The 18,238-nt window shown below is 39.5% G+C and overlaps 1 pseudogene; it reads left to right on the top strand.

Moving 5' to 3' along the window:
* The window catches only part of LOC138842403 (lipoxygenase homology domain-containing protein 1-like), a 73,162-nt pseudogene extending 57,357 nt beyond the window's left edge, over positions 1–15,805 (top strand).
* The last annotated feature ends 2,433 nt before the right edge of the window (positions 15,806–18,238 follow it).

Genomic DNA, 18,238 nt, shown 5'->3' on the forward strand with positions numbered 1-18,238 from the left:
TGGATGGATGGGTGGATGGATGGGTGGATGGATGGATGGATGGATGGATGGATGGGTGGATGGATGGATGGGTGGATGGATGGATGAATGGGTGGATGGATGGATGGATGGATGGGTGGATGGATGGATGAATGGGTGGATGGATGGATTACTAGGCGTTCATTTATTCAGTAGTATTCAGTATTTACATGTGCCGGGAGCGAGGGGTTCAAAACTAAGGAAGACGTGAGCCCTGCACTTATGACACATATGGTTTAGGGGAGGGAGTTCAAGAGGCCCTGGACACGGATAACTCACTTGTGCAGGAGGATGGCCCACGTGAGGTGGACAGTGTTTTGGCTGATAGACAGTCTATGAATGCATTCACTGTTTGACATATCATCAATAATTTCAGGTGATTTTCATAACAGAATTACTAGATATTCTTTCATTATTTATTCAAAATCATCCTAAAGTGAGAAGATCGCTTCTCTTTAGGGCATTTCTCTTGAAATAGCTGCCTAGATCTGGAGGAATATTTCCTGGTTCAACTAATTTTTTATGACACTCTGATACCGTAAATGGCAGATCGTGGAGTAAGGCAGCCGCCTGCTTCTTTCCGTATTTACTTCTGGGGCTGACTTTATTTGGCCATCGGTACTTCTTTAGAGTTGCTCAATCTTGACATCTTGGATGGGTTAGAGGTGGTCCTTTCCTCCTGAAACATACAATGGCCCTTAATGATCCTGAATGAGCCTGATGGCAAAGGACTCAATTCAGTTCCACAAATAAACTCCTGGTGTCTAGATGTTTAAAACTCTCCATTCCAGATAGATTTGTGAAGAGGCTGCCCCTCATCACCACATAGCTGATACCTTGGGTGATCAAGGGATCACCACCAAGGGAATGAAAAACTTCTTGGCGTGATAGGATATTAAGAGGTGCTCCTTCAAATGGAATTGAGATTAAAATCACAAAACATCACCAAATATATTTTATATATATATATAAAATATAGTATAAATATATTTATATATATAATATATTATATATTATATGTAATATATAATATATTTATATATTATATATAAAAATAATATATTTAATAAACAGTTAATTGGATTCAATGTCTTTATATGCTCATTCAAAAATCAGGCAGATATCACGTCTGAGACAGTATTTCTAGATATCATCCTGGCTGTTACTATATCTGCATTGTTTTTATCATCATGTGATGGGTTTGAGTCTTCACAATCATAACTTTGAGGACTGCAAAAGCATCATCTTTTTTGTTCTCTATAACTGATTGAAATCACTCCCCTCATGAGGAGGCTTTTTAAGGTGATGGAAATGTTCTCTGTCCTGATTATGGTGATAATTAAAGGACTTGTGCCTATTTGTCAAAACTCATCAAACCATATACCTTAAAAGAGTGCATTTTACTACATGTGAATAATATTTCTTGACTTACAAATATTCCAAGCCCCTCTTTCCATGGATGATGGCAATCTTAATCCTTTTAATTCAAAATAAACAGTAAATTCCAACATAGAGCTTAGTTTCTCTTGGGTGAAAACTGGTCAGTTTAGGATGCTTCTCTTTCTGCTCCCTCTCTTACTCCAAGTGGACATGTCAGTTCCTGGAAGTCACCCTCAGATGTGGCGAGGACCCCTGTGTGAGCACCACCCTGTGTTCTTGGCCATCCCTGAGGTGTCTCTTTCTACTTCCTCTTTGGGTCATGCTTCCTCCCTCTTAACTTGTGCTGAAGGGAACGTGTCCCATCGTGCCTTTGGTTTCCCACTTGTAAACATCCAGTGAAAAATCATATTATAGCTTTCTCCCCAGCCATGTGACATTTTTAATATATCCTTGTGACTAAAGAATTATATATGGCCCCATGAAGAGCAAATATATATAATGTAAATATAAATATAGATAGATAGATGGATTTTTTACTCTTTGTATGCAGTAAGCAGAAGCAGAAGAATCCAAGATTCCTTGTAAGGAAAATCATGAGGATACTATTTATGGCGATATTAAGGCTTGGAGTTGAGGCTGTTAAGTCATCAGGGTGAGCTGTGACAGGGCGAGAGAGGGGCATGGACATATATACACTAACAAACGTAAGGTAGATAGCTAGTGGGAAGCAGCCACATAGCACAGGGAGATCAGCTCGGTGCTTTGTGACCGCCTGGAGGGGTGGGATAGGGAGGGTGGGAGAGAGGGAGACGCAAGAGGGAAGAGATATGGGAACATATGTATATGTATAACTGATTCACTTTGTTATAAAGCAGAAACTAACACACCATTGTAATGCAATTATACCCCAATAAAGATGTTAAAAACAAAAAAAACCAAAACGCTTGGCACAGACTCTGCCCTCAAATGATGTTTGAAAAAAAAAAAAAAAACTGGGGGGGAAATTTGAAAGATTTTTGTGTCCCTCATGAGATGGTGTTAAATCTTATTATGTAGGCCAAAGGTTTATAAAGCCCAAAGAATGCTGAGCTTTGCAATGATACATATACTGTGCATTCCTTGAGAGATGGGGACATTGTCGAAATGACGATAAATACGGTAAATATAAGGACGAGAGTGTTCAAGATGGTGACATCACAAACACAAGTGAAAGAATGCCCCCCAAACAGTGAAAACAAACAGCTATTAAAGGAAGTGGATGACAATTGGGGCGAATAGAAGACAAGAATTTTCTTCTGTGCTGATGGCGGATGGGAAAGGCTTTCCGAACAGCTGAATCTACTGACTAATTGTCGGAAAGAAAAAGTCAACATCAGCTACGGTGAAAAGAACTTTTAAAAAATATTGGCAGAAACGCCCAACATATACGGATAACCTAAATCAGCAAGTTAACTTTTTCAAATACTTTTAGCTAAGGGGGTGATAGATACAACTACTTAAAATAACTACTTAAAATCCAGTGCTTCAAGAATGGTATTTGTAGTCAGAAATACCTGCCTTTGAATATGTTCAGGTAAAATGGTCTCTTCCATTCTGTATAACATTGACACCTGGAGACCCATCCTTATAGTTTTCAAGTATTCGAGCTAATTGCAGGTTCTCTTCTAACTCACATTTTGGCCTTATCACTGGGATCCCTCAGGAGTTCACCCTTGTGTGTGGGGTGTCCCTCTCCTAAAGATAATTTGCCAACCTCTACATTTTTACAACAGAATGCGTGTCGTTAAGCTAGAACGTACAACCCTGCCATTAAACCAACAACATCGAGCCCTGACTTTCATGCCCAAGGACAGACACTGAACAAAGGATTCCTGACCTTTACTTGCTGTTTTAGCACATGGTATTTTAAGGTGTGTCTAAGCAACGTGGTAACTTTAAAAGTTCCCTTTGCATTGTTGGATAAGGAAGAATTTTATATTGCCTTACGGATCATGAAAAAGTCTGGAGTTTTTAGAATCTATTGTGATGCATTTAGCATTTTTAAAAAGAATCTACATGCTTTCATTGCAGAAGCAAATGCTTCGTGAATCGTGTTATCTAATACTGGTAAAGGAGAATTACTGTTACAGATTCCAGCAAAACATGTGTTTCTCGTAGCGGGATCATATGTTTTCTTTCAACTTAACAATATAAACTATGTGACTCTTCTTGATGTAATTTGAGAATAAAATTTAGTGCTCATCTATGATAATCACTTTGTTCTAAAATTTCTAGTACATTTATTTCTCTTCCTTTGAATTTAGACGATAAGTTTTGTTTTTTTTCGGTGCGTGTATATTAAATTTAATTTATAGCAGCTTCTGGAAGCACAGAGTTGAGAAGTATTGAAGGTGTGTGCAGGTAGCAGTCAAGGTACAGGATGTGGTCATTGCCCTGTACAATGATTGAGGGACGGCTGTGTTGTTTGTGCTGCAAATATATGTCTCAGTTCTAAATAATTTTTGATATGCATGTTTTAAACCTTTAACTATTCATTTTTGTCATATGTATTTTAATTTTTTAAAGGTCTTTATTATTTTTAAAAATTTTTACTGAGGTATAGTTGATTTACAATGTTGTGTTAGTTTCAGGTGTACAGCAAAGTGAATCAGTTATACATATATGTATATCCACTCTTTTTAAGATTCTTTTCCCATATAGTTTATTACAGAGTACTGAGTTCCCTGTGCTATACAGTAGGTCTTCATTAGTTATCTATTTTATATATAATATCTTTATTTTTTTTAAGTTGTAAACAAGTTCACTCTTTGCCTTAAATGAAAATATTCTGGGTAAACAGAAACAGTGTTTCTCTAGAAAGACTTCTGTTCATGCTCGTCCACACACTTGTCTTATGAAGAATTCTACCATGAGTTTTAGCTTTATTCAGTTCATGCAGCTACACAGGTTGTAAGACCAGATCATCTTAATAGGTAGTTTTTAAGGTTTCTGTGATTGTCCTAAATTCATCAGTGTTCTAATTTTCTGTTTAAGCTCAGCTGGGTTTCACTCTGGGGCATTTTAGAATATGTAAGACAGCACAAAGAAACTGATTTATCTTCTCTGCTTACACCATTTCCCAGTATACCACGTTTGTCTTTTTAAAGGTCAGGTGTGATGGAAACAGACAATGTTTCTCGCTTACTTTGTTTTCTTACTTGTTGGATTTTCATGTCTGAGTTCTTTGGAAAATGTTAATGTGAATTTCTATAAATGCAGCTGTTCAATTGCACTGAGGATGATTTAGAAAGAGTTCTAGGATCCTGGAATAAAAGGTACTCATTGTATCCAAGATATTATCCATATTAGTAGTATCAGCAAGAGAAATCTCTTTCCTAAATTAGTGACTTCTACCAGTGTCTCAGAAGTTGCTTTAATTCTAAGGTCAAATATAGTGGATCATAATTTGCTGGTACCTCACTGAGCTGTTTTTTAAAAACCATATTTAAATTTGCATCTCTCTAGGATCTTTGTATTTTTTCCCTCTCAAGGCTATTAAAAATCTCCGTTATTGGAATAGTGATCTCCATGAAGTAGCAGCATGAGTGACCAGCTGTGATTAGAACAGCCAAACTTCAGGGGAAGAAATTGCCACTTTTATCTAATTAAGAGAGAGAAGAGTTTTTTTTTTAAATACAATTTCTCATAATAACTGTGAAAGTGTAGTGGTTAATGAAAGTGCGTAATTGCTAACAATAATTATTTTGAAACAGTAGTTCTGGGAATAGCTGAGAGTCTGTATGAATGGGTTAAACATGAAATAGTCAAGAGTGTGTTTGAATAGGGGTGCACATAAGAAAAAGGGCCAAGGCCAAGTACCATGGAAAAACTCATATCAACTAGGTTAAAGAATGGTCTGATTCCCTTCCAGGGTATCTAACTACATTCAAAGAGAAAATAAATATGAGAAAGATAATACCAGATTTCTGACATTTCAGTGGTGGTTTATGATATCTACGTGTACACTGGCAGGAGGCCAGGTGCCAAGTCAGAGTCTAACATGTTTATCAACCTCATCGGCACCAGAGGAGATTCAGGGAATCGAAGCCTTCATCAATCCAAAAAATAACAAAGTCAAGTTTTGGCTTGGACAGGTAATAAAAAGATCCTTCTAAATTCGTGCCCACAAGTTTTCCTCTAATTTCTCTAACCAAAAAGACACTCCAACAGAAAATTCCTGCGATGCTCATATGATACCAGCTAGGAAGTACAGTAGGTGTGGTCATTTCTTGGTATGCATCTTGTCCTCAAGTTGAGTTGAAGTGGGACTTAGCCAAGAACAATGCCACCATGAGTAAGTCCCAGTTTCCTCTTCTGTTAAAAACAAGTACCCTCACCCCCCACCAAAAAAAGAAAAAAAACCCAAGATTCTACCTCCAGATAGGACGGACAGTATAGCTTGTAACAAAATGACCATCCTGCTGACAACTAGAAACGTGTGTCTTTTTTAATTGGCTTTGAAGGCACTGGAGAGCTGCCAAGGCAGTTAGGGCTTGAGGGTCCACGATCTTCGATAGGAAGGAAGTTCAGAGGAGAACCTGATACTCAGCAGAGCTTTCTGTTCCGTTGTTCGTTAAGTGGAAGCTTAGATCAGAAAGTGGCGTCAGAGAGCCTGAGATGCTGTGCAGAGACTTAGGAGGCTCCTGGGGCAGGGATGCAGCCCAGCAGTGAAGACAGACCCTCATGAAGCCCCACCGGAAAAAGGGACCTTTGTGTGGGTTCTCCCCGGGGCGGGTCCTGCAGGTCATTAAAGGGGGAAGTGACCCCAGGAAGCAGCCGTGAAGGAAGGTGGAAGAGAGAAAGAGAGAGGCAGAGCTGATCTGAATATGTATCCCAGAGGTCACTGCTGTAGGCAGCAGGCACTGGGTCCCTGTGACCTCAGCTGGCATCCTGGGAACCCACAGCCCTGGTGCCAAAGCAGCGTTAGGGGAGGGAGCTCAGGTCCTCGGGCCACACGGACAACTCTACCCCTGCCACCACGCTCGCTCCACCCATGAGCCCATTTCACACAGGAACTTCGGGGCCACAGCAAGGCTCTACGTGGAAAACTACAGAATGTTATTGGAAAAATGGAAAAAGACACAAATTAATAGAGATATAGGGACTTCCCTGGCGGTCCGGTGGTTAAGAATCCAATGCATGGGACGCAGGTTTGATCCCTGGTCGGGGAGCTAAGATCCCACATGCCGCGGGGCAATGAAGCCCACGCGCCGCAGCTACTGAGCTCACATGCTCTGGAGCCCATGCGCCACCACTAGAGAAGCCCAGGCACTGCAACTAAAAAAAAAAAAAAGATATACTATGTTCCTGGATTGGAGGACTCAATATTATAAAATTCTCACTTCTCTCCTAATTGATCTGCAGTTTCCATGCAATATCAATCAAAATTCCAGAAGTATTTTTTAATGGAAATTGACACTGTCATTCTAAAATATATGTGGAAATGCAAAGAGTCAAACACACCCCAGATAATGTTGAAGATGATTAATCTTGAGAAAAACAAAACCGGAGAACTCACACTGTCACATATCAAGATTTAAAGTTAATGCAATTAAAACAGCATTAATTGGTACAAGACAAATAGAGCAGAGAAACAGGCAAAAGCCAGAAGAATAGCTACGTATCCTTATGTCCAGCATCAAGGAAACAATAGTCTTTTAATGAATTCAGAGAGTAAACTGGGTATCATTATAGAAAAAAAAAATCATGAGCCCTATTTTATATTAAACCTAAAAACCAATTCCACACAAATTTAGGTCTAAGTGTGAAAGATAAAACAATAAAATATCTAGAACATAGGAGAAAATCTTCATGACCCTGCGAATAGATTAGGATTTAAATTTTTAAAAATTGGGCTAAAGTATACATAACATGAATTTTACCATTTTAACCATAATTAACTGTACAATTTAGTGACATTAAGTACATTCACACTGTTGTGCAACCGTCACCACCATCCATCTCCAGAACTCCTTCCTCTTGCAAAACTGAAACTCTGGAGCCATTAAGTAATGATGCCCGTTCTCTAACCCCAGACCTTTAAAGACAAAACAGAGAAAGCACTACAAATAAAGGGGGAAATGTAAATTACACCATTTTAATATTCAAGACTTTTGTTCCTCAAGACGCCATTAAGACAAGTCAGAAAGTGTGACAAGGTATTGTAAAATAAATACAGGCTAAGGACTTGTTTCCAGACCATATATAGAATGCCCTCAAATCAACAAGAAAAAGAGAACCCAGTTTAAAAGATAAGCATGACACTTGAATATGTCCTTTGTAAAAGGGGTTGTCCAACTAGCCAGCAAATGTGAAAAATGTATCCAACTTTGTTAGTAACCATGGAAATACACTGGAAACCACAATGAAGTGTCTGTGCACTATCAGACAGCTTAAACTTAGGAAGAATCACAGCATCAAGTATTGACGAGCCTCTGGAGCACCTAGGCCTCTCACAGAGACACGGAGCCCACAGAGCATGTGTCAGCATCAGCATTTTGGAAAACTGAGACCATCTACCAAAGCTCTGTAACCCAGCAGTTCCCCAACAGAAACGTACGCACGTGCGCGTGAAAAGACATGTACGAGAGCCTTCTGAGCAGGGGGTTATTTGTAATACCCCAAACCTAGAAACTATTGTCCACAAGTAATATAGATAAATAATTTGGAATCATCTTCAGCAATGAAAATGAACAAAATGCCGTTAAACAAAACAATATGGATGAATTTCCCAAAGGTTGAGTGAGACAAGCCGAGCAGAAAGTGAACACACTGTGTGCTTCTGCTTGTGGTCCCAGACCTGGCAAAACTGATTAGAAGCATAAAAAGTCAGGTTGCTGGTTCCACTTGGGGAGCTAATGACTGGATGGGCCATCGTGGGGGTGAGTCCTGGGTGAGGCTGACGCTTTATTATCTGCGTGGACGTGTGTGCGTTGAGTGTGTTGTGCACTTAGAATGTGTGCACTTTATATCTAGTTAACAAATTGTCTGTTTAAAAACTTCATATGTGTACATACATACACATATTTCAGTACATAGTTCATTTGGAACTGAAAGCCACCGAGAGGCAAACGGCAGTGGTGGAAAAGCAGACCGCTGGGGTCTGAGTCCTGGTTCGGTCAGCTACTAGATGGTGTCCTTGGGTGAGGAATTTAATTCTGTGTGTCTCACTCCCTTCAACTGTAAAATGAGAAAATAAGCAGTGCTTACCTCATGGCTTATTCTAAGAATTAAATGAATTACTATATAAAAAACCCTTAGAAGGGTTTGTACCTTGTAAGGGCTGTAAGAACCATTATTACCACTAGCAGTAGTAGACAAAATAAACGCTATGATTAAAATTTATAAATCTTTTTCTGGCATACCATATGATTGAGGAAGGCAAGAATTACATGTTACATGCTTGTGCATGTCCCACAAGGCATAGGATAGGACGTTGAACGTAAAATAGTAAGTGGGTAATTTTTATGGTAATAGTAATAATATAGTAGTAATATATAGCAATATAGTAATGTACTAATATAATACTAATAGCAATGCTATTTTTTTCTAGAGAAAGAAATGTCCTAATGGTCACTGAGTTCATTTTTTATCATACACGTTGATATTTTTTAATATCGAGGCAGTGTCTCTTGGAAAATTGAAGAAAGTTCTGATTAGTCATGATGTGACAGGTCCAGGTAAGATTTTCTTAGTAAGAAGTTTGTTCTTCAGATTAATTAAAAGTAGCATAAAAGGTGGATGAAAGGAAAGATGAATGTATAACTCATGGAAAATTGAGATGAGAAAATAATTTTAAGAAATTATGGCTAGATGAAGTTTTGTTGGATTAGACTTATTACATGACTTTAAAAGCTCACTGCTATGTTATTATGAAGACATTTCCTAGGAATACAGAAGCTTTATTGTGTGTGTGTGTGTGTCTGTGTGTGTGTGTGTGTGTGTGTTTAAAATCTCCAGACCCACTAGGCAGTTTTCAAAATTGCATCTATCATGTTTCCCTGCAGGTGCGTTTCCCCTGGCTCCTGTCCTTCACGCCCTGCAACAAACTAGAAACTTAGGAATCATCCTTGATTATCCCATTCTCTCCCTGTCTTCTACCTGTTCCACAACTGTTAGTTAGGTCTTGTCAACTCTACCTCATTAATATCTTCTTTATCTTTATTAATATCGTCTTTATCTCCCTTAGAGCTATTGAATTCAAACTTAAATTTATTTGACTCTGGAATCTGCATTATTTATTGCTAAAATGCAACTACATATTTTAACTCATATCATGGTACCTAAACCGTTTATTACATTTATTTCCAGACGCCTTTTCTCCTTCTACTAGATTTTGAATGTTTTGAGGTCTGGTATTGTATGGTATTCATCTCTGTTCTCCCAGTGCCTAATTTAGTGCTTAATAGTGTAGAAATTTAATGAATGACAATGTATTGAATGAATGGATTTAAATCAGTGAAATGATTTTGAGTAAAGCTCTTCAAAAGGAATGAGGAGAGCTTAAAATGACTTTTGCAAGAAAGAAGTGTGTGTATTTTGGGCCAAACCGAGGAGAAAGGAAGAAGAAAAGGGAAGGTCAAGTGTATAGAAAGAAAACAGACACGTGATAAAGGAGATGAAGATCACATGAAGGAAATTATTAGAAAGAAGCAGAAATAAGGAATTGAATAGAGGGAAGAAAGACACGCTTTGCCGCCCCCCATACATGGCATCCCTGCAGAGAGGCGTGGCCTCTGCCTGATCTCCACGAGGGATGGAAACTTGCACCATTTCCTGTTTTTATCCTAAGTCCCCCGACAAACAAGGTCTGGATTTGCAGAGCAGCTGTAGATGGGTCGGAACAGGGCCGTTAGCAGAAATCCCTGGCTTAACCAGGCTCTAGGTTTAAAAAATTATTTTGAGACTCCTCTTGGTGATGAGGGAAGCCAACAGTGTTGGAAGATCTAACCCCAAAGACTGCAGGAGGTACCGTGGAGTTGCTGTGAGAACAGGACCTTTTCTGGATGAGAGGAAGAAGAGGAAAGTTACACGAAGGGGCGGGGTTTTGAAGGGTCAGGTGTTATTACCACGGTTGGTTGATACAAAGAATAAAAATGGCCAAGGGAAAATTAAAGGAACATTGTGATTTGAAATATATTTAAGAAGCTAAATTACTCATATAGAAAAAAGCTTTAGATGGAGGAACCAACAAACTTCTAAATATTGATTTTTTTTCCAGTGGAACACTGATTAAAAACCTGTGCAGGTATGGAAAGACTTCAGCTAAACTCTCAGGACCCTTTTTTAACTTCCCGTTTTAAAAGGAGAAGCTGCTAACAACGTTATTCTTTTAGCTCGGATACAGTTGTATCTGTGGGTATCTCACCTCAAATAGAATAAATAGAAAACTTCAGTGAAGAGCCCTATGTTTACAGTATACTTTGTAAACCTTCAGAATAGGAATTATTTGGGTACCTTACAACAAACAAACTAGACTCCTGGGCCCACCGCAGAGATTCTGATTTAGTAGGGACTGAGTCATCAGAAATAAGCTTTTTTTTTTTTTCTTTTTGCAAGCATCTTAGGGGATTCTGAGTCACGCGGTCTCAGACCATTGGTTCAAAAAGCTCTGCTTTCTGATGTAAGAGTTCTTTGCTGAGCTCCTACTTTGTTGCCGGAACTTGTCAGAGGCTGGGCATTCAAATATGGACAGGGTGCAGGTGGTCTCTGCCCTCACCGTCCGGGCTGGGTCGGGGCAGACACATAAGAAATAAGCAGGTAAAGTATAGCACCTCGTCTGAAAGTGACCCTTAGAGTGGCCAGGGGACCTGCCTTGTCCAGAAGAACGCAAAGATTCCCGGGAAAAGATGAAAAATGACAGGTAGGCCAGGAGGGAGGGCTGGCTTTGGTGAGACACTTGAGGATTTTTATGGGCTCTTCTGACTGATGGGGTCGGGTGAGGAAAGCTGAAAGCAATTACTATAACATGATTTTAAAATTCTTTGACTAAACTTTCCTTCCTACATTCTGCACACTCTTTTCACTAAAAGAAAAAAAAATTACCATGATAGAATATCTAGGCTATGTGCTTCTTTCTTTTCCTTTTCAAAATCTGTATTATATATAAAGTCTGAGATAAACCATCACCCAATCTGAGCCTAGAACATTGCTGTACCTGTACTCACCTCTCCTGTTCTGTCCCCCAAAGCCGTCATCCTAAATTTTCTTTTATCATTTCTTGATTTTTTTAATCGTTGCTTAAAAAAAAAAGTCTTTACTAATTATGTAGGTATCCCTAAAAATAATTTTGATAGTTTTTGTGCTTTGTAAAAATTGTGAATTGTGAGAAATTCTTGTACATAATTAATGTATCCATCTCTTGTTAATGGATAATTGTGCTGTCTCCAGTTGAACTGTTACATACACACTGGAGTGAATATTCTCATATGTGTCCCCAACTGCATAGAAGCCAGAGTTCCCTAGGGAGGAGGTTCCCAAACGGGGGTGATGTGGCATCCCCCAGGGACACTTGGCAATGTCTGAAGGTTGTTTTTTGTTGTCACACTGGGGACGGAGTGCTATCAGCATCTGGTGGGCAGAGGCCTGGGAAGCTGCTAGACATCCTACAGTGCACAGGACGGTCCCACAGCCAAGAATTATCAGGCCCCAAATGTCAGTGGTGCTGAGGCTGAGAAGCCCTGCTCTAGGGTAAATCCATAGACGCCAACCGCAGGATCAAAGCGTAGGACCCTGTTCAGCTTTATAGGATAACCTGGCATTTTCAAGAGGGATTGTACTGTTTTACTGTTACCTAGCGTGTATATGAATTTGTATGACATCATATTCTCATAAACACCTAGTACACTTAATTTTCGCCTTTATTAGATGGGTCTAAGATGGTATCGCGTCGTGGTCTTCCTTCGCATTTCCCTGATTTCTAAGAAGAGTGAGCATTCTTTCATTTTTTTTTGTCTGTTGAATGTCGTCTTCGGTGGAAATGCATGTTCTTGTCTATAAGATTTAGGGTAAAGGCAAAGGTCCTCTGAGAAAAAGTACTCAAAAAGTGGTTTTAAAAAGATAGAAGTTTATTTCACACTCAGGTAACAGTCCCAGCGTGAGCAGTTGTGAGGACTCTGCTTCCCTGCCAGGCCTCAGGGGCCAGGGTCCCCTCAGCTTGTTAGTGTACCACCAGCTCCGCGTCAGTCTCCTCTGAGTGGTCAGAGCTGGTCACGGCACGTGGGAAAGAGCGCAAGTCCCCGGCAACAGTGTCTTTTAGGCAAGTGAAGTGGCAACTGCCCACACTACTCCTGGTCACATGTCATTACTGAGAAACTAGTCATCCTGTTATCTATAGCTGCAGAGACTCCTGGGGAATGTGGGCTGGAGCCTTGCAGGGGTTGAAGAAGGAGTGGCGGCACAGCGAGCAGTTACCCCTGCAGTGTCTTGTCTGGTTGGTGGTATATTTGGATGAACTGAAATTCTTAATTTTAATGGGGTTGAATTTAACAATATGGTATTTTTTCTAATGATCAGCACATTTCATATCTTAAGGAAGTCCTTTCTCTACCCCTAAGATATTCCATATAGATAGATACATAGATAGATAGATGGATGTAGATATGGGTAGATAGATATTCATATAAGTATGTATGTTCATACGCACATTTATTTATATATATATATATATATAAAGCCTCGTCTCTCTAAGATTTAGATATCTACTCCAACTGTAGTTGATTTCCGTGTCTGACAGGAGGCTAGAATCCACTTTCCCTCTTTTCCGTGTGTATAGCCACTGGTACCCACTGCTTATCACAGGTTCCATCTTTTCCTGAGGGCTCGACAAAGTCTGCCCACCTCCATCACATACAGGCAGTCTTTACTTTGCACGGCTTCTGTCTGCACTAATTCCAGTTACAATGATTTAGTTAAATAATGGAAATCCCCCGACAACATGCTTCAAACTTCAGTTACCACGGTTTGATCATGGTAACTGCATAAAGTCCAAATTTTACTGCTAGCTCTTCAGCCCACGAATCACCACCTAAGTCCCAGATGCACATCCTGAGCAGCGACCAATCACTGCGTTTCTCTCAGGGTCTGACAGTGACGCGTCACTGCCCGTCTGTCACACGGTTCATGCACAGACAGCGAAGCACGTAGTTGTAGTTGTAGCTGTATTGACTCCTTGTCTCGCAGTGACAAACTCAACTGACACTTCACAAAAATGTGTAATTCAAAGACGAAAGCACATCAAAGAAACCAAAAGGGATAATGCTGGAAGTGAAGCTCAAATCAGACATAAATGGAGTTACAGAAGCAACATCCGACTGTGGGAATGTTGACGCTGTCACTATTTGTGAGACTTTAGATAATAGCCAGCAGAATTTAGTGAAAGGAACTTGTGACCGTAAATGAGGAAAGTGGTTGTGACAGAAGGATGAACACGTCCCAGAGAAGGTGATGTTGGTAAAAAACGTCACATTAAAGGAACTCTTGGCGATATTTTATGGGATGAAATCACAGAGGATAAAATGAAGCTGAGGGAACCTCAGAAAGCAGGTGGCCAATTTGCTAAAGCAGAAAACTGATGCCTACTCTTTACGGTGAGCTGTATGCTGAGAAGGCAAGCACCAAATTCCTCTTGATAAGGTTTGTTTGTTTAAACAAAGACGTACACCTTTTAATTCTCAATGTTTCTAATGTGTTAAACTACACTGTATTAAATTACAGTGTTCTAAATATGGTGCTGAGTTTTTTCGTCTTATACATTTATAACCAACAGTAAGAGCCTTTGATGTCTTCTGATATCACGCATGGTCTCAGCATGTGGTCTTTTCATGGTTCTGCCCTGTTGCTCAGAGCAGCTTGTGTAAACGTGTAGGTCAATTCCAAGTCCTTTTTTCTATTCCATCAGTCAGTTTATCTATGCCAGCACCAATTCTGTGTTGTCTTACTTAGTATAGATTTATAATACATTTTGATACCTGGTAGGATGACTCTCCTACCTTACTGTAGTCCCGGAGTGCCTGAGACAGTCTTGGGCTCTGCTCATCCACGTACATCTTACCATGCACTTGTCAACTTTCTTGTAAAACCCTATGGTGAATTTGATGTAATTACATTGACGTTTTGGACGTGACATCTCTAATTTCTTTATACTCATGAATATATATATCTCTATTTGTTTATGTCTTCTTTACTGTCACTCCTGAAATTTAGGTAATCTTTCTACAAACTATACTACATCTGTCTTTAGATTTACCCTACATTCTGTTTTCTTTGCGGTACGCGGGCCTCTCACTGTTGTGGCCTCTCCCGTTGCGGAGCACAGGCTCCGGACGCGCAGGCTCAGCGGCCATGGCTCACGGGCCCAGCCGCTCCGCAGCATGTGGGATCTTCCCGGACCGGGGCACGAACCCGTGTCCCCTGCATCGGCAGGTGGACTCTCAACCACTGCGCCAGCAGGGAAGCCCTACCCTACGTTCTTAAGTTTTTATTACTCTTCTTGCCTGTTCCTTTCTGGTCAATAGAAATGTCATGGGTTTTTATATATTTATTGTATATCTAACCATTTTCCTCATCTCTATTGATTCCACTATTTTCTGTAACTTCTTGGGGTTTTAAATTTAGAAAGTCACATTATCCATGAATAACGACTGTTCTGTTTCTTCTTTTCCAACAAATTACTTTTCATTCTCCTTTCTTCCTTCTTTCCTTCCTTTTTTCTTTTTTCCCTTTATTTAATTACATTGACAAATGCAATAATCAGTGATAACTTCTAAGTTTTTACCATTAAGAATGATGATTGTGACTTTACATTATTATTTAAACATATCAGTCTTCTCTAAATAACGTACTGAAATGCATTTATGTGAGTTAATTTGCTGTGTTTGGCTTTTAAATACTTTGTAAAGAATGTAACAGAGAGTTTGTGCCCCTGGCAGAGAACCCTCTCTCTTCTTCTGCTTCCCCTGCTCTGAGTAATCAGGTAGCTCACTGAGGCTTGCATCTCTCTGCTGCTATAACTTGGATGTGCATAGTTTTGTATGCAAATTGCCTGACAAGTGTATTTTAACAGGAAATTAGGAAATTCTATGAATAAAATCACAGTACTAGTATATTTTATGCTAAGAGTCAAAGCGATCTCCTTTGTCAACTTACACAGGTAAACAGTTGGTTTCTTGAGAGGATTATCGTTAAATCTGAAAAGGAAGATGGCAATCAAGAAGTGCTGTTCCCGTGCAACAGGTGTGGTGTCACTGCCCATTTCTTCCAGCTGTGTCACCAGCCTGCCCCCTCCATCCGTCTGGCCACCTCCTCCCCTCCTTTAAAACCCGAGCTGAAGGCCTTCTCTCCCCAGGAAGCCGTTCTTTATCCACACTAGTAATTACTAAATGTTGTAACATTTAGTATTTTTCTTTTCTGGAATAAGCATGCTGAAATGGAAAGGACGCTGAATTAGGTCTTAGAAAACAGGTTTTTGATTCTGTTTCTCAAACAGGTGCTCTGTTTCCCGCTAGATCTGCAAACGTGGGTATTGCTGTCAATGTCTCTGAGGTTCAATTTCCTCGTATTTAAAGTGGGAATAATACCTGTTCCTCCTGGTTCATCTGAAGCATTTAAAATCAAATGACGGTGTATGTATGAACTGTGAACTCTAAAGCATTATTCTAATATGGTGTAGATATAATATAGGTTAAGAGAATTCAGTTGCAAGGGCAGCTCTGGAATTCATTGACCATTCATAGGAGTATCACTTAAACTCTCTGGTCCTCAGTTTCAGACTCTTTATGCTAAGAATGATTAACTTAGACCTACCTACTTTATAGGGTTGTTATGAACAACATCTTGAAACAAAGTGCGCTATAAATAGAAATCATATAACGAATTTCCTGTCGTTATTAATCTGTAGAATATGTTGGTTCATTCATTCAGTCATGGTACAAATAGTAATTTACCATGAACCATGGTAAGAAGTGGAGTAGCTAAGGAGATTCAGGGATAAAGTAATATGGTCCCTGACTGCAAGGACTCAGTAGACGCCCACGTGAAAACAAACGTTCACGACCTAAGGGCCATGATAGAGACATGTGTGAGAGCCCAAGTGCCAAGGTGGATGTCTAGGTGATTACATGTTCCCTGAATCTAGAGAACACATGCATTGCATTGTGTTTATTCATTTATTCATCCGTTGACTCAAGCACAAACTGCATGCCTCCTAGGTGTCAGGCACCATGCCAAGTCCTGGATATCTAGGGATAAAAAATGAAGCGCCCCTGTCTTCAAGGAGCTTCCACTTGTTGATGAGGTAGGGGAGGAGGGATGCGTGCTCTGAGTTCAGCAGGTGTTTGGTCATCGCTGACTCCTGAAGAGGACACTCTTTCGGACACGTGGGGAAGCACTTCGGTTGACTGAGTGGGTTTTACCTTACAATAGTTCCGATTCTGGGAAATATCCATACTTTTGAAACTTTATATGGAGTTGCATTCTTACTTGTATGAACAAGATGTATAACACTCCTCTGGTCTTCTGCTTGTTTTCTTACTACACATCCATTTGAAATGTATGTGCCTCATAGGAGTTACTGCCATTTTATAACCTTCAAGTTGTAGGAAGAGACCTTATAGTTTTAGTTTTTGCAAGAACTCTTTATTTCTTAATGGGGAAAAATTGAAGTTTTTCAGAACTGGCTTTGAATTACAGCTCTTTCACAGACTAGCTCTGGGAGCCTCTGTTTATTCTTATGTAAAATAGCAATAATGACACCTATTTTGCAAAGTTGTTTGAGGATTTCACACAATATACATAAATTACCTGAAAAAGTGTCTTGCAGTGATTAGAAGCTCCACAATGACAAATGTTATTGCAATAGAAGCAATTTTAGATTAAATAAATCTTTAGATACAATGCCATACATGCAAAGGAGGTAGAAACTTTTATTTCTAAATTATATGTCAAGTATTCAGAACTCTCCAAATAGTTAACTTTCATTTTTAAAAATCTAGATCTGTACAGTCCAATACAGTAGCAATTGCTACATGTGACTAATACATGTAAATTAATGAAAATCAAATCAAATAAAAATTCAGTTCCTGGGTAGAACAAGATACAGTTCTAGGGCTCGATAGCTGCAGATGGTTAGTAGCTACTATATTGGGCAGCTTATACACCACATTTGGTTCTATATCACATCTAGATATTTGGTATCATATGAAGCTATGCTTAATATTATCCAACATATTTTTATTGCTTTTAATACAATGGTAAACATGGAATAACCTAAAGAGTAAATAAAAGCTTATTGCTCTTATAAATGTGTCACATTTAAAAGATCAAGAGTCATGCAGAGCAGGTGCTAATAGTCATATTCTCTTCAGAGCTAAAATCAATGTTATTGGCAAATGCAGACGAGTAGAAGTCAAGACGGAAGTCACTTATTTCTCCAGGGTCTGTCAACATTTTGGAATAACTACAAACAAGGAAACTGTATTTGTAAAGAACGGAATGATACAAATGAAAGTAGTCACATGTTTTACTGTGTTATACTAGATCATATGAAATACTACACACGGCATATCATTGCACTGTTATCATTAACTGAACTCTAGCAGTATTGGCAGAGTTTGCCTAGCTCATTCTCCTTGAAGGCCCAGGGTTACATAAGTAATAAAAGGGGAATTTTCTTGCTACCCCATTAGAGGTGGAAGAACCGTATTTAACATTTAGTCTCCTGCCTTGCTTGACAGATGGGAAAACTGACGCCTAAGGAGATTAAATGCCCTGCGCAAATCACAGAAAAGCCAGTCAGTGCAGGGCC

This window comes from Globicephala melas, chromosome 17, assembly GCF_963455315.2.
Source record: "Globicephala melas chromosome 17, mGloMel1.2, whole genome shotgun sequence".
Taxonomy (NCBI): Eukaryota; Metazoa; Chordata; class Mammalia; order Artiodactyla; family Delphinidae; genus Globicephala; species Globicephala melas.